This window comes from Sminthopsis crassicaudata, chromosome 1 (genome assembly GCF_048593235.1).
Source record: "Sminthopsis crassicaudata isolate SCR6 chromosome 1, ASM4859323v1, whole genome shotgun sequence".
Taxonomy (NCBI): domain Eukaryota; kingdom Metazoa; phylum Chordata; class Mammalia; order Dasyuromorphia; family Dasyuridae; genus Sminthopsis; species Sminthopsis crassicaudata.
Window position 1 is genome coordinate 181,331,529 of NC_133617.1, and position 17,073 is coordinate 181,348,601.

General features: G+C 35.9%; 1 protein-coding gene across 4 annotated transcripts in view; it reads left to right on the forward strand.

The window, feature by feature from the left end:
* RNF144B (ring finger protein 144B) overlaps positions 1-17,073 on the forward strand; it is a 252,393-nt gene that overhangs the window by 130,615 nt on the left and 104,705 nt on the right. Inside the window, exon 1 of one of the 4 annotated variants that reach the window (XM_074272488.1) lies at positions 11,666-12,005. The exons of the other annotated variants lie outside the window; for them this stretch is intronic. The gene's annotated coding sequence lies outside the window, so the exon portion shown is untranslated. Of the gene's footprint in view, positions 1-11,665; positions 12,006-17,073 lie in introns of those variants that run through there. 4 annotated transcript variants of the gene reach the window in all.

The following is a 17,073-nucleotide window of genomic DNA, read 5'->3' on the forward strand; positions in this document are numbered from 1 at the left end:
AGTTTTCTAACCTAATTGGAAGGTACCTATCAACTGGGTACCCAGTAAAATTCAGCTGGGGTTAAACTGCATAAGGCCATTTTATTAGGGTAGAATGGACACTTTTCTTCATGAATTTTGTAAAATAGTTTGATTACATCATCAGAGGTATGAATATGCCAGTAGTCTGCGTTTCAAAACAAAGTTTCTTTAAATAACAATATCTGTGAGATTTGAATTAGTCATACCCAGGAACACAGTGAGAAGATAATACAAATGCCTCTCTATAGTCTCTTCCACAAAAAACGAAATTCATGGAGTATTCATTCTCCTTGTTTCTGATCTCCCCTCCCCCTTTGACTTTTTTTCAGGTGCTGGTTCAAGTTCATGGCTACAAAGTTGAAGAAGCAATGAGAATAGTTAAAATGTTACTTTAAGAATATGTCAGTACATATACTTTGTTTCTCTCTGGGGCTTTAAAAAGGAGTGGGGAATAACCAGTCTTACAGGCAAATACCCAGATTTAGTGAAGGACACAGGTAAAATTTCTTGGGCTGTACATAAACTTGTAGAAATTCTGTGTGCCTCCTTGTATGGCCTTTACAAAGAATCCAAGTGCAGAGTGATGGAAATCCAATTAGAAAAAAGAGCAAAGGATTTGTTAACTTCAACTAGAGAAAGGAGATGAACTGGAGACACTTAACTTTATTGAGACCTATAGAAAGGCATATAAATCTATTTGCAAGAGTGATCCCAAAGCAGCCAGTTAGATATCAAAAGGATCAGTAAACAGAGAACCTGATGCATTTAGGAGTAACTTGAACCTATTCCTTAGCTTGTTTCTGTGATTTTTGTGGATTGTATTGGTTCAGAGGATAGATGGGACCTCATCCCTCTTCCTTCAAAAGGAAATGTGGCTTGGTATCTTCCAGAAAAAAAGATAATTTCCCTTACTGCTAAGAAATTTGGGCACAAGCTCACTGCATTTTTTTTTTTTTATTCAGTTAAATAAAGCCTGGTCTGTATTTGATGAATTCATGCAAGGGAGCTAAGGGCTGATAGAGAATATAAACCAAATTCTGTAATTATGTGGGGAAACCTAGGTTGGGAAGCAAAGTGAACCATGAAAGTCCCTGTGAAAGATCTCCCAGGCTGAATCAGATATCTACTGTCAAGGGCCAAGGGCAGGCTGACATTTGACTCACAGTGGGTTTTTTTGTCTGAAAGGTAAATGCTGGAACCTTACCATGGTTCCTCAGGCTGAATCAATTTTCTGCATTTAAGGACCAGAGACAGATGGACATTTTAGTCACTGTGGTTTTTCCTTGTCTTAAAGGTAAACATGAAGGAAACTCACTGTAACACTGTGTTCAGTATCTGGGACTGTTTTACCTAAAAAATTTTTCTAAGAGATCCTTATTGATACTTTAGCAACTAAATCTCCTTGAACACCAGTGAACTCCCTTATTCTCAATTATATTTTTGTAATGACAGCTCAAATTTCCATATGGCATATAAAGTTTCCAAAGAACTTTCCTCACTACAATCCTGTGAGTCAAGAAGTACAAGTGTTATTTGTATTTCTATTTTTATTGATGAAGAAATGGTGGCTCAGAAAGATTGTGACTTACCTGAGGATACAGTGCTATAGATGGTGGAATGAGCTAGGACTTGACTTTTTCTATCCCACCCCCATCTTGCTGCTATTGCTGAGGAATCTCTAGGGAGGATCGAGGACATCAAGGGAGCTTCCTCTCTTATGGGGCTTTAAAAACAAAAATCTCAGATCCCGAATGTGGACTTTTAAAAATAGGCTTTGCATATTTATGTGTTTCAAGAAAGGGTTTTCCTTGGTGGTTTTGATCCAAGATTTCCTTCCTGAAATGATTGCCATGACTAGAGCTAGTTTTGGGCTTCAGGGCTTCTGCACAAGCAGTGGGTTCACACTGCTGTGTGTATTTAAAACCTCACAGTTTCAGGGAATCCTGCAGAGTGTTCTTGACTTATAAAGCAAATGTTTTTCTTCTTGATTTGTGTGGTGGATTTGCTTTGCCAGGGAATGTCCAATAGGCTACAGAATGGTTAGTATGTAGTGGAGAGCACCCAGCTTGAGTAATAAAAGCTCAAATATGGTCTTTGTGGGTTCAATTCAGAACATACTTTTAGATATGTCTTTTTTTTTTTTTAACTTGGTCCAAAGTGGCATAATCAGTTGACTGTTAACTCAGTTAATTACCTTGGTGACCCACCTAGATGTGCCATGTCTCCTGAATACAAGTAGGTAAGTGAATTGGGACTTCTGGGTATTTTTTAAATCTATTAACAAGTATTTGGTTTAAAAAATATTTTTAAGCATTTATTTAAAATTTTTGAATTCTAAATTCTCTCCCTCTCTCCAGCCCTTCCTCCATCCATTGAGAAAGGCAAGAAATATGATAGTTATTATATATATGAAGTCACACAAACATTTCCATAGAATTATGTTTTTTTAAAAAGTGAAAAAAATAAAATAAAAAAGTGCTTGTTTGATTTTCATTTATTTTTTTTCCTTTTGGTCTGATTTTTCTTATACAACATAAAAATATGGAAATGTGTTAAAAAGTATTATACATGTATAATCTATATCAGATTGTTTGCTGTCTTGGAGAGGGAGGAAGGAAGGAAGAGAAGGCAAAAAAATTTGGAACACAAATCTTACAAAAATTTATGTTGAATAAAGGTGATTCAGGCCAGTTCCAATGGTCTTGTGATGAAGAGAGCCATTTGAATCCTGTGAGAGGACTGTGGGGATCACAAAATAGTATTTTCACTTTTGTTGTTGTTGTTTGCTTACATTTTGTTTTCTTTTTTCATTTTTTCCTTTCTGATCTGATTTTTCTTGTGCAGAATGATAATTGTGGAAATATGTATAGAAGGAACTACACATGTTTAACATATATTGAATTATTTGCTGTCTAGGAGAGGGGGTGGAGAGAAGGGAGAGAAAAATTTGGAACACAAGGTTTTGCAAGGGTGAATGTTGAAAATTACCTATGCATATGTTTTGAAAATAAAAAAAAAATTATTGCAAGATATAAGAACAAAGAAATAAATGTTGAAAATGATTTTCACATGTACTTGAAAAAATAAGATACTATTTAAGGGGAAAAGATGCTTCAACATATACAGAGAGCTCATTAGTTTTTTCTCTAGAAGTTGATAGCATTTTTTCTTATAAATACTTCGAAATTGTGATAGATTATTGTATTGATCAGGGTAGCTATGCCTTTCACAGTAGATTATCATTACATTATTGATTTTTTTGTATAATATTCTTCTGGTCCAGTTAAGTTCAGTTTACACCAGTTCTTATGAATCTTTCAGTTTTTCTGAAATCATTCCGTTCCTTGTGGTTTTTTTTTTTTTTTTTTTTTTTTTTTTTTAAGAGCACAATAGTATTCTATCACAAACTTATCTAGCTATTCCCCAATTTATGGGCATTTCCTCAATTTCCACTTCTTTGCCACTGCAAAAAATAATAGCTATTTTTGTACTTATAGGTCTTTTCCCCTTTTCTTTTGATCTCTGAGAGATACAGACTTAGCAGTGGTTATTGGTGGGTCAAAGTGTATGCCCTTTGGAGCTAGTTCCAAATTCTTCTCTAGAATGTTTGGAACAGTTCAGTTCCACAAACAATGTATTAGTGCACCTATTTTTCTATATTGTCTCCAACATTTGTTATTCTTTTATGTCATATTTTCTGCGTATTCAAAGATAAAAATGAAATAGTCAGTGCCCCCAAGGAGCTGTCATTCCATTCAGAAAAACAACAGCTATACAAATAAACAAAAACAAAATACATGCAAAGTATTTTTTTTGGGGGGGAGGAATAGAAGGGGGCTAACAACTGGGAAAGGGAAGAGATAAGGAAAAATCAGGTATATGAATTAACTTTTTAGCTGAACTTTGAATATAGTTAGGGATTCCAATAGGTCAGAGACAGGAAAGCATTGCATTCCATGTGCCTAAATATGGAAGATAACAGGCTTTATTATTGTGTTTAGAATAAGAGACATGGCACTGAGTAATTTCTTTATGAGTAAAATACAGTAACCTTGAATCATTTTACAGAGATATAATGGGGATAAAAATTTGTTTAGTATTTTTAAATCTGGAGAAAGATATTTTATATGTTCATTACAATAATTTTCTGCTTCTCAAATAGGATAATATTGATAGTTTTGATTGCTATTTTTCTTTTAAAAAAAGATATATGTATAGTATACATATTTTTTAGATCAGCAAAAATCTGTCTTCTCTTCCTTCTACACAAACCCTGATTCAAAATGTGAAAAAAATAAAAGTCCTTTTACAAATATGTATAGTTGAACAAATTACATTTTTGCATTGGCAATGTCCAAAAAACAGTCTCATTTTGAATTCTGAATCCTTCACTCCTATATAAGGAGTTGAGTGGCATATTTCCTCATTAGTTCTTTGTCCAATGTGTTTACCAAGAAAACCCATGGACAACATGTTCCATGGTGTCACAAAAGCAGGATCTGACTAAATGATTGAAAATAACAATTCTTCTTTTAATCTATCCTCCCTCAAAGTCCTTCTTTCCCTCTTATTTCCCCAGTAAATAAAATGTACTTCTGTATTCAACTGTGTATGTATGTGAAGATATGGATACATGCATTTTCCCCTTCTTATACTCATTCTCATGACAGCAAGATGCAGGAACCAGCTGCTCCCTTACTTTTCTTCTCCTTGTTTGCATAGATTTTACTTATATATCCCAATTATGTGAGATTATTTTCCCTACCGATCCTTTTCTCTTCAGTATATTTCTCTTTCCCTTTCTTTCCACTTTTTGTGATTCCAGATGATGATAGAGTTAAAAAGGAACATCTCATATCCTTATTTAGTCCTTTATCATTGTTCATTAATATTTCCCTTTTTATGTTTCTCTTACCTACTGTATTTGAACTTAAAAAGTTTTTTTCACAATTCTTTTGTCTTTTCATCAAAAATTCTTGGAGGCTCTCTATTTCGTGAAAGTTTCATTTCCCTCCCTCTAGCACTGTATTCAGTTTTTATGTGTAAATTATTCTTGCCTCTAAGGCAATATCTATTTCCTTCTGAATTGTTGTATTCCAAACTCACCCCTTCTTTAAAGTTATGGTTGCTAAATCATGTATGATACTAGCTGTGGCTCCTTAATACTTGAATTCTTTTTTTCTGTTTTCTTACAGTACTTTTTCTTTGACTTTGATTTTTTTTAATCTTCATTTGGCTCTGAATTTTAGTTATAATGTTTCTAGGAGTTTTTATTTTGGGGTTTATTTCTGGGAAGTGATTGGTAGATTCTTTCATTTTTATTTTGTCATCTGGTTCTAAGGGTTTTGGACAATTTTAAGAGTTCCTGAAATTGGCTGTGTAGACCCAGGTTTTATCCTTGATAGTCAGTTAATCTGATGATTCTTAAATGTTTTCCCCTTGATTGCCTGTCATCTAGGGGAGGGAGTAGGGGGGGGGGATTTGGAAAAATGAATACAAGAGATAATGTTATAAAAAATTACTGACAAATATATACTGTCAAAAATTTTTATAATTATAAAATTAAAAAAAAAAGTTTTCCCCTTGACTTTTTTCCCTAGGTCAGTTGTTTTTGTTGAGAGATAATCTCTCAGGAGATATCTCCTTCCACTTTTTTCATTCTTTCCACTTTGTTTTAATATTTCTTATTGCCTCATGATATTATTGTCTTCTATTTGGTCTATTTACTGTCCAAATACTCCAGTGTAATATCAAGGGATAGCAGATTTCAGATCCTTTATTTCCCAAAGTTATATAGCTCCCTTTTGATCTCTGATGCTAGTGGTGATGATGGCAGTAACTTTATCCAAAGCTGTTGTTCAGAAAATCTACTCTCAAGAAGGTTAGGTCTCTGAGTTCTTGATTTTAAGGTTACCTTAAGGCAATCCCTTTCCTCCCCTGCTTCATACCATCCCAATCCTTCTATTCCTCTAATACTGGATTTTGGAATCATGCTATCTAAAAAATTGAAATCCTCCCTTCTTTCTGCAGGAGGTTAAGGTTCAGAAACATTTCCTTTGTCCTGACAACTTGCCCTTTCTCTTCTCCTGAGTTATTTCAACTTTTCCAAATGGATCCTTTTTTAGCCCTGTCCCCACTTTATTTTGTGGCTATTTAAAATTACTTTTTGTTTGGATACAAACTCTTGAAGGTATCATTTGATCGTCTATAAGATTCTAAGAACTGATTATAAAACTATGAGAAGAAGATGACCACTTGTAATAATGCTGTTTAATCTGGCTATGGGACTATGTCCAGTTTTCCTACTGATTTTTCTTATCAGAAAGGTATCTAGGAGATGAGCATGTTTACAAAAGCATAACCTCATCAAAAACTTTATAAGCTTGAGCAACAACACTTAGGACCCATGATCTTTGCAGCGTGGGAACTTTTTCTATTACTTAGATCTATCAGTTGCCTCTGATTCTACTACTAACATTATCTCCAGTGCCTAACAAGGTCTATCTTCCACATGATATGGTTGAATAATTTTTAGAAAGGACGAAGAAACTAAAGCCAAGTCTTCTGATCAAACTATAACATGAATCTTCCAATACTGAACTATGCTTAATTAACTTAACTATACTTAAGAATCAAGATTATTAGTGAAGTACATAAGTTGAACTGTTGCAGAGCCCTTCATACCTAGTGACCTGATTTTTTTTTTCCCTAGGAAGAGAGTGTTAGTGAGTAGCATTGGGTTACTTTTGAGTTACTTCTCCTCCTCCCTAATTCTGTCACCCTAGTGCAATTGTACAGCATGTCAACAATCCTAAGCACTCTATACTCCAAAATCTTTCTCTTTGAATATCACCATTCATTGGTATCAGTAGACTTTGGATAATCTCTTGGTGAAGATAGGACACAAAATCATAGATTTAGAGATGAAAAAGATTTCAGAGGCTATTGAGTCTGAAACCTCAGACTCATGAGAAAAGTGAGACCCAGAGATGTCAAGTGACACATTTTAAGGGGGAAGGCAACATGCAAATGACTAAGTACACACAAGATATATACAAGATAAATTGGAGATAATCTGAGAGGGAAGACATTAACAGTATTTGAAATAGGATTGGGAGTTAGGACCTGGAAAGACTTCTTGCAGAAAGCAGGATTTGAGCTGAGTCTTAAAGAAAGGCAGCCTCTTGAAGGAGGCAGCTAGGTAAGTTAGTGGTTTGAGAACTAGACCTCGAGTCAGGAAGAACAAAATTCAAATGCTGCCTCAAACATTTACCAACAGTATGATCCTAGGCAAGTAATTTAACCTGTTTGCCTAAAGTCACTATAGAAGGAAATGGTAAACCACTCCAGTATCTTTGTCATGGACAAATAAAGAATTGGACACAACTGAACAATTGATCATTAACACAACAAACTTGAAGGAAACTGGAACATCTAGTAAGAGGGAGTGACAGGATTTCCAACATAGGAAATTTATTTGGTCAAAGTAGTCTGAGACTGTTTTGGATTTTCTTTTGGTTTGGGGATAAATCACAATTAATTTACAAAGCATTGAGATGAATCATATAAGATGTATCAGAAGAGTGCCAATTAAGATTCCATCATGATTTAGTTGCTAATGGTGGCCTATAAGATTCTTAATCTTTACATTTCCCCCCTTGTGTATTAGGAACTATATATTACTGCAGAACCTACTACCTAAAACATTTTACGTTCTACCATTTGATTCTTTATACCTGACTATAGGTAGTTTTTACAATGTTTTCAACAGAGGGAATAGTTGAGATAGCAAGCCTAAAATGCAAGTCATTTATTTACCTAGTCAGAACTAGAGAAGAATGAAGTAGATTGTTTGGCATAGGAATAGATATGTTTTTCTCATAAGTAATCCAGGAAAAAGGGATAAGAAGTAGAATCTGACTTGTGATTCTATTGAAGTAGTGAAAAAAAAAATATCCACCAATATAGCTCAGCACCTTCTCAGAAACTTTACATGCTAAGAGAGCTATCTAGAACATTAACAGGTTAAGTGACTTGTCCAGGGGTTAAATCCCTTCATGTAAAATTGTGTTCTCCTAGCCCCAAGACCAGTCTTCTCTCCACTATGTCAAACACCCTCTACTCCTAGAGAATAATTTTTTAAATGGAAAAATTCCTAATGCAAACATAAGCTTCATAGGGTACAAATATTGCATTATACATGTAGAAGTGAGTAGGTCATATTGTCTTAATTTTTTTTCTGGATAAATTTGAGACATGAATATTCTGATTATGACCTGGAGTTCCCTTCTCCTTTTTTTTTTTTTTTTTTTATCAGTGAAAACAAGAGTAAAGGGAGTAAATTACTAATCTTGTAATTGTTTCCGGTTAATGTTAAAAATGAGTTTCTGTAGTTCATACAAGGAAGTATTTTTTGTTATTATATAGCAAGGAAAGTCACCTTGGTCAGGGGACCTCCTGTAACATGATGTGTATAACTGTTTACAAGAATTTCATTTTGAATCAGGTTTTAACTATGTATAACTTGTCTGCTTGAAGAAACAAAGGTGACTTTTTTTTTTTTTAACAGTATGAAGAGGTTGCTGTGGGTGTTTACTTAAGTAGGTTTGTAATAACTTGCACAGCAATCAGTTTGCACAATACCAGTTTAATATGCATATTTGTCTATACTAGGGTTTTCAAATACATATGTTTACTATTGATGTATACATGCATTAATTAATTTAGTAAACATTTTTAAAAGCTTTTTATTTTCAAATCATATGCATGGATAGTTGTTTTACATTCACCCTTTCAAAACCTTGTGTTCCAATTAAATATTTTTGAAGATCTACAGCAATATGTTCAAGGTACCTGGGGAAACAAAGAAAAAAAATCCTGACAGTGCCTTTGTTTACTATTTTTACTCAGTTGTTTTTAGTCGTGTCCCCCCAATTGGGCATTCTTGGCAAAAGATACTGAAGCTTAAGGGGTAAGGTACCAAATAATATGGCTAAGGAGAGCGCCAAATGTTGAGATTAATATCTAGCCACTGGACCCAGATAGCTGTGGAGGGGAAAGTGAGGCCGGTGACCTTGCAAACCTTCCCTCACTTAAATCCCATTTACTTGTAGTCATAGCATCCTCTCAGATGTAATGGTTTTCTAACAAGAAGGACAAACAATAACAACAATATCTTGGGGATTGCTGGTCAGACTTCTTTCTTAATCATTCACACTTTCTTTAATTGGCCAACAATAGGTCTCAGACTAAGCCACAAATGGCCAGTTTGGGTCCTGATTGATTTAGAGTCAATGTAAGTAGCAATCATCTATTTACATTTTGGCCAGAAAGTCTGAGGGTTTTTCTTGCCAAGATGTATTTATTTATTTATATTTTTTACTGAGGTGAAAAGAATTGCCTCAATTGCTGCTTAGTTTTAGTCACTGAATAGGTATGAGCTCAGTCAAATTGAGACCTGTTAAAGAATTTTAAAAGGCTAAGGTCTCCCACTCCATCCAGGGCAAAGTCCACTCCTCTTGATCTATATCTTGGCTCTAGAGTGAAAAGTGAAGCAGATGACTTATAACCTTCCCTCATTTAAATACAAGTCACTTTCATATCACCTCCTTGACATTATGATCCTCTTCAAGAACTGACAAATAAGAAGGTTTAGCTCTAATAGAAGTTCATTGACAGTTTCTCTTAGTGTCCACACTACTTCCAAATTTGGGATTAGATTAAGGGACATGTCTGTTTCTCATTCAGTTTTGGAGCAAAGAACACAAAACTAAATCTAGAAAGCTGGGTTCTAGTCTTGGCTCACTTACTAAATAAACTCTGTGTGAACTTATGCAAAGGACAGGACCTAGGCTTCTTCATCTTGAAAATGAAGTTGGAATGTCCACTAGTTGTCTCTTCCAGCTTTAACTTTGTGCCTGACCTCCATCCCTTCTGGCACCCCACCTTCTTTCTTCTCAAGCTAGTCCTCATCTTTCTCTTGTCACCAACTGCACATATAGAGAAATGCTCTCCTTCTGTACCTGTCACCTGGAACTTTACCTCCATTCAGGTCCTGTGAGCAATTTGCTTTGTGTCCCTTGGAACAGTTCCTAGTGTTGTTATTTTTTTGGCAAGAACAGATAGAACTTTTCCACAAAGGATCATATGAGTCTCCTCCCTCTTAGCAAATATATTCATTGTTTCAGTTGCATTTAACTGCAACTATCAGAAAGGACCTTTTTTGGAGTTGTGACATTTTTGAGTTTATCCCACACTGCAGTAATTAGGCCTAATAGTTTAAATTTAATAGTAAATGGACATAACAGATGAACTGTTTGGAAATATCAGCCCAGAAAGTTCACAAAAACTTAGCTCTTCAAGATCTGAGAATAATGAAACACACTAACAATTTTCCAGCTGCTGGCTCACCTAAAGGAGGTTACAGCATATACTGAATAAGTAATGGCTATACGCAGCTGCTAGGTGGCGTGGTGGATAGAGTTCTGGAGCTGGAACCACCTAGACCTACTGACTCTAGCTGTGACTGGATAAATTACTTTAACTTCTATACCTTAATTTCTTCCTGGGTAAAATGAGGATAATGATAACACTAGCTTCACAGGCAGACATGTTCGTAAAAAGTCTGGAACATGTTAAGTGCTATATAAATATAACTTCTCATTCAGAGATGTGGGTGTATCATGTACTTCAAAGGAAATGGATTTTGTTTAGTCGGTCATTTAGTCCAATTCGATTCTTTTTGACCCCGTTTGGGGTTTTCTTGGCAAAGAATACTAGAATGGTTTGCCATTTCCTTCTCATTTTACAGATGAGGCAATTGAGGCAAATAGGGTTAAGTGACTTGACCAGGGTCATACAGCTTTAGTAAGTAACTGAAGTTGGATTTGTACTCAGGTCTCCCTAACTCCATTCCCGGTGTTTTAACCACATCGCTACCTGATGCCCCAATACAAATGGATATTTGCTTCATTTGGTAATAAATGGCAGTTTGGAAGACAAAATAATATATTTAGAAGAGTCATTCCTGCACAGGTAGGCACCCCAATGAGACAGTCCTTAAAGAAGAAGTTTTTTTGAAAAACAGTTTCAGTTACAACTGGAAGGCAAGAAGTATGAGAATAATCGATATTTAAATAGCCTTATCAACTAAGCTGGACCTCGTCGCTCTAGTGAAATAAAGTGTAACAGAAGGAAACAGTAGAGGCTTGTGGGAAAAGGGGAAAAAAGACTAAGGGGTGGGGGTCAAGGAAGAAAAGAAGGGGAGAAAATCTGCGAGAGGGAGGTGAATTCAAATTAGGTGTTGAAGACAGCCTTAAGTAAAAGAGAGGATTTTCGGTCTGGGCGAGACAAGTAGGGCGCTGGAGGGCTATGGCTTAAACAGGTGTCCCCTTTTCAGCCTTTTCTTGCAGTCTCTGCCCCAGGAAAACCTATTGAAAGCATGCTAGAAATCTTGCAAGAAGCAGCTCTGGGGTGCACCGCGAGTGTAAGGTTTCTGACAGGGTTTAAAAACAGTCCACCTGCAGCTGAAGTGGAGACTCATATGGGAAAGTAGGAAAGTGCTTGCGCTGGAGCTTTCCCTGTATAAAATAAATTGCAAGCTCCCCCCCCCAAAAAAAAAAAAAAAAAAAAAAAAAAAAGAAGACCTGCTGTTGGCTAGCCGCTGAGCTACTACCCAGCGTTGCCTGTGTAAGCTGTGATAGCAACATGCTCTTGAGAGCAGAGAGGAGATTGTCCTACCCGGTCCTTTCATAAAGGTCTGGGAAGACGAGTCCTGTTGGAATCCTAAAAAGTGTATAGCTGTCAGCAGCTGCACACGGAGAAAGCTCCCGGTGAGCAATGAAACAGTTTCTCCTTTCCAGTCCGGGAGCAGCCCAGAGTGGTTGGTGAGATATGAACCTCTTCGGTTGCTCTGAGGAGTGAGTGTGGGGTTGTCTGAAAAGTCAGACAGACAGGCTGGGAGGCGATCAATCTCTTGGTGCAAGGTATGTTTCTGAGAGCTTGCTTTTTATTCTGCTTACTTTTATTTAATGTGGGAGTGCCTGAAAGAGGAATATAGTGTTGGGATGAGAACAGGGGACTCTGACCAAGAACTATGACTAGACAGCACTTGCTAGGAGAGGTGATTAAATTATTTTATGGATACTTGGTCACAAAGATCTGGAAAACGTGTTATTGTGTTTGTATTTTGTAAAGATTTTCTTAAAGGCAAAAAAAAAAAAAAATAGTTCTGCTACACTAGATAATCCATGTTTTCTGTAGTGCATTTGAAAAAATGCAAAAAGCATTAGCCCAAATCTTGGCTTGTGATGTAAGTAGTCGAGTATTCTCAGATGTTTACCTGCTGTTGCTTGGGAATAACTGACCTTGTTCCTCCAAACACCGACATCTGTAAAATAAACTCTTGTGTCAACCATTGTGCCTTACGCATGATTATTGTTTGGTTGCTTATACTTGAAAGGAAGTAGAAGGCTGAAATTGCATATTCCCTGCATTGCTTATTTCTGATGTCAGCTTATTTAAAATACTATATACCTGGCACTTAGTAGGCACTTAACAAATGTTTATTGGTTATTGATTAAAATTAAAGTGGTTCCTAATATCCTTTTTAAAAGTTTGGAGGGGGGGAAGCTTATCTTTACCCCTCTATACGAACATGTTGTGTCTTTCACTTTCTCTATCAGTTTTGGGTATTCAGTTGGAATACTACCTCTGTGGGTTGAACTTCTTATATTTTGGTGTTTCTCCGTATGAAATTCACTATTGTGAAGAAAATGCACCGACTTCATGCCTAGAGTCCAGTCTGGTGTTCTCCTCTCTGCCCCACGCATTTTACTAGAATGTTAGAAGTGGTTCACAGTAGAAATATTCCTGGACTTCCAATTGGGTACTTCTGGAAGAAACCAGTTTTGTAGCATCAAAAGTCAAGAATTAAAATATCCACCCTCAAACAACATCCCTTTAGCAAGTAACATGACCCAAAAATTCCTGAAAGAGCAGATTGGCCGTCTGTAGGTCTACCAGCAAAGTAAACTAACTTTAAAATGACTCAGTTTTTTAGGGTGTGGGTGAGAGAGGCTAAAGGAAACTGGCCAGTCTTCACACCAGAGACAGCCAATCACAAAATCTCGCTTTCTTTGTGAGCAGCATTCATTTACCAGGCTGCCCCACTTCTTTTCCCTTTGCTGATCTTATCCTCTTTCCCTGTTCTTTTCTCTTCTTTCCCACCTTTTAACTTTTCAGGGGTCATATACCACTGGAGTTTTTCTAAAGTCTCTATACCCTAGTGATCTGTAAACAAACACTCAATTACACCCACCAAGCCAATTAGAGCATAGCTTTATGAAACCAATCTCTGCCCCCTCCCCCATACCTTTGGCCCCCATTAGTATTTTATTCTTTGTGACAGATAGCCCTTTGGGAACCAGATAGTGATAGAAAAAGTCTGTCCTGCAAAAGGAGAGTCTGGTTAACCGAAACAGATTTAATCAGTGCAGAAACTCACTTAAGGTAAACATGCTTAGTCAACACAGGAGAAATTTTGAGCAGTCACTGAAGCAGGCAGAATCAGGTCACAGTTTTTTGTTTTTTTTTTAAATTAAAAAAAAATTGTGACCTAGCTATGTTCTAACCCTATCCCCAGCCTCTGCCACACTGTTGCAAGTATAGGTTTGAGGGGCCAGCAAACACTGTCCATTTACCCAGTGCTTTATAAATATTTACAGTAATCTGTGCTAAATATCTTGGGGCTGAACCCCGGCAATATTTCCTTGGAATTAAATAGCCTCATTCTAATCTATGGTTTCAGTTTATTCACAATTTAATTATTGGGAATTTAAGTTTTCAAAATAGGTCTCCTAAGAAAGGAATCTATCTGTCTGTCTATCTGTCTATCTATATCTATCTATCTATCTATCTATCTATCTATAGTGTAAAACAGCTTTATGGTCACTAACCATGAACCCCCAAAAAGTCTTATTTCTATGGTATAGAAAAATATATCATCTCTTGGATTAGAAGAACTACTCTTTCTACAAATGACCATTTGCATTTCTGGGAAATTTAAGTATCAAACATAAAAGCCAATTACTTGCATTTAGACAGACAGTGTTGACTTTACTTTTCATCCCTCCAGAGATTTGGTCCCTGTGTTTTAGATGTTAGTATACATACAAACATTTTAAAAAGATACTCCTCTTTAATTATTCTGCAAACAGGTCACATTTCTAGGTTTTCCTGACTATGACTTGTGGTCTTGTTTTCCTGTTCAGCCAGGTTCTTCAGGGTTTGAGATTTGTGGATTGAGATGAAAGTCAGGAATCATGCTGAACTCAAATGTTGGTTAGTGGGTGAGCAAAGTCCAAATAATTGAACCTATTTTGCATAATCGATTATTTTGGGTATTGGTGAAAGGCCAAGTGGCCACAGGAATCATCATACTTCTAAATGCTCTGTCTCTGTAACCTGCCCTATGGGGCTAACGGAAAGGAAGTTACAGCTATGTGCAGGTACCATGGTTGAAGAGCTAGGTTACCCAGTAAAGCTACCTCTGATCATCAAATCTTCTTGGTTTGCTATTTTCAGTTGGTCAACAGCATTTATTATGTGCTTATTGTATACCAAGCACTATGCTAAGCATTGGATACACTGCTCTAATTTTGCTAGTGTTATATTGTATCTATTTCTAGTGATTGAACTATTTATAAACCACAGGGATTGAAATTAAAGGAGAGAATAAAGAGCAGCAGTTTTTTGGGACATCCCTCCATGACTATTCCCAATTTTAATTTTATTCAGTTAGTATTCAGTTAATACAGATTACAATGCAACTTTAATTAAGTTCATTATTTTAAAAACCAAGCACATGTTGAAATAGGTGTAAATACTGTTTGTTAACTTCAAAATTATGTTTTCTATTCCCTGAAAGAAATCCCAGGTGGAAATAAGTTAAAAATCTGAAAGCAGTGAACTATACCAATTGGTGAACAGGAGAGCTTGATCTAGTTTTTTCCTCCCAGATCCACTCTTTTTGTGTGGTTGTAATAAATTTCAGATTCTTTTGTTTTAAAAATTTGTGAATGCTGTTGTACTGGGGGGAAAAACTTTTTTTTTTTTTTTTTTTTTAAAGTAAGTAGTTCTTTTTGCCCTACAATTTAGACATGGGAATGTTTGTGGTCATCTTAATTTGAATTCAAAATATATTTTATTAAATATGTTGGGAAATGAATCTTTTCATTTGAATTGTACCTATGTGACCTGTTTGTAGCTATTGCTGGAATCTCTCCGACTTGTATTCAAAATATTGAGGCTTTAAGTGCTTGTTTGGCTCTATCCAGTTTAGGAAAAAAAAAAAAACAACAACAAAGAAACAACTCCACAATAATAACAACTCAGAATATGAAAAGTTTTAAAAGTGTTTAGCACAGTGCTGGACTCCTTGTAGGTGCTTAATAAATGATTATTAGATTGAATTAAATCAGACTTAACTGGTCTAGATGTGTGGTGGCTCCTAGATGTGGTGTACTCAGATCCAGGATAGAAATTGCTTTGTAACAATGAAACATTTAATTAAGGAAATAGAGTAATAGCAGTGTAAGAAAGGAAATACCATTAGTGCAGATTTCCAAATGAGTGCAATCTCTTCTCCTTTTCCTTCAAGAGCAGTTTAGAAAGCAAACTCTTCTAAGACTCACAAATTTGCAAGGAGGGAAGGAGAAAGTAAGTATTTTATATGGGGTCTATTATGTGCCAGATGCTTTACAAACATTATGTTATTTGATCCTTAATACAATCTTGCAAGGGAAGTCCTAATATTTTTCCCATTTACAAATGGGTGAACTGATACAAACAGGCTAAACTATTTGCCCAGACTCACACAGCTAAGAAGCTGCCTAGGGTAGGCCCAGCACTCTATCTACCATCTTAGTTAAAAAAGGATGGGATATAGTTTACATTCTGAAAGCTTAAGTGCAACCTTCCAACACACACACATACACAAATCTAGCATCATAACTTGAAAATTGTTCTTGCTATAGATGGGTAGACCAGTTGTCCACATCATTAATTTACTTATATTCTTAGGACTGGCTAGATTAGGTCTTACTCATTACATCTGAGCAAAACTGCAGTTTAATATTTTTCAGAATATCTTGTTTCTTTGATCCACAACTAATCCAACAACAAACAATGTCTCCCTCCAACAAGCCCTTACTATTTTTCTTATTTTTAGAAACTTCTCTTTTTTATGCTCATGTATCCTACAGCAACCATCATTTCTTCATTTTGGTTTCTGTTCTTGATAACAACAATTTTTACTGTAGGTGCACAGTAGAGTTTTTGCATTTTCAATGACAATCACATTGGCCTCAAGTGTCCTAGAAAATGTAGTATGCCCCCCATTCACTACTGTTATAATATTGAAGGATTGTAGTGAAAGTTATTTCTGGTTAATTGTTAACAAGTTCTCAGGAACTGTAGGTTTGAATCCCAACTCAGGGTTAACTAGCCCTTTGTCCTTTTTGGAGGGACAATGGTTTCAAAGTTCATTATGTTTGATTGGAAATCTGGGTAACCCCAGATCCTAGAAAATTCCCACTTAATCTTAGTCACATCCTATTTAGTTAGTAGATTGATGCTGCAAAATCTGGCAGGCTCCTTTTAGCATAGTGATGTTTCCTTATCGGTTTTGATGTTATATTATCAGTTCTTTTTGCAGCCACAAAGCATCCTCCTTGTTTTCTTGCATTGTAGATTCCTTCATACAAAAACTTGTGACTTAGCAAAAGGGGGCATATTTTACCGTCAAGGTACTGAAGATCCTTTACCAGCTGGAAAATGCTTGGAAAAGCATTAAGTTTAAAAGCAAACAGGAACTGAGCTTTCTACTCTTGTTGTGCATTTCTTTGACATCCTTAGAATATATATATATATATAGGTTATATATTCTTTTATTCATTCTGCAATCAGTTGAGTTAGGGATCAAGCATGGTAAGAAAATCTAGGTTCTAGTTTCAGCTCTCACAATAGATACAAGATATGCCTCAGTTTACTCTT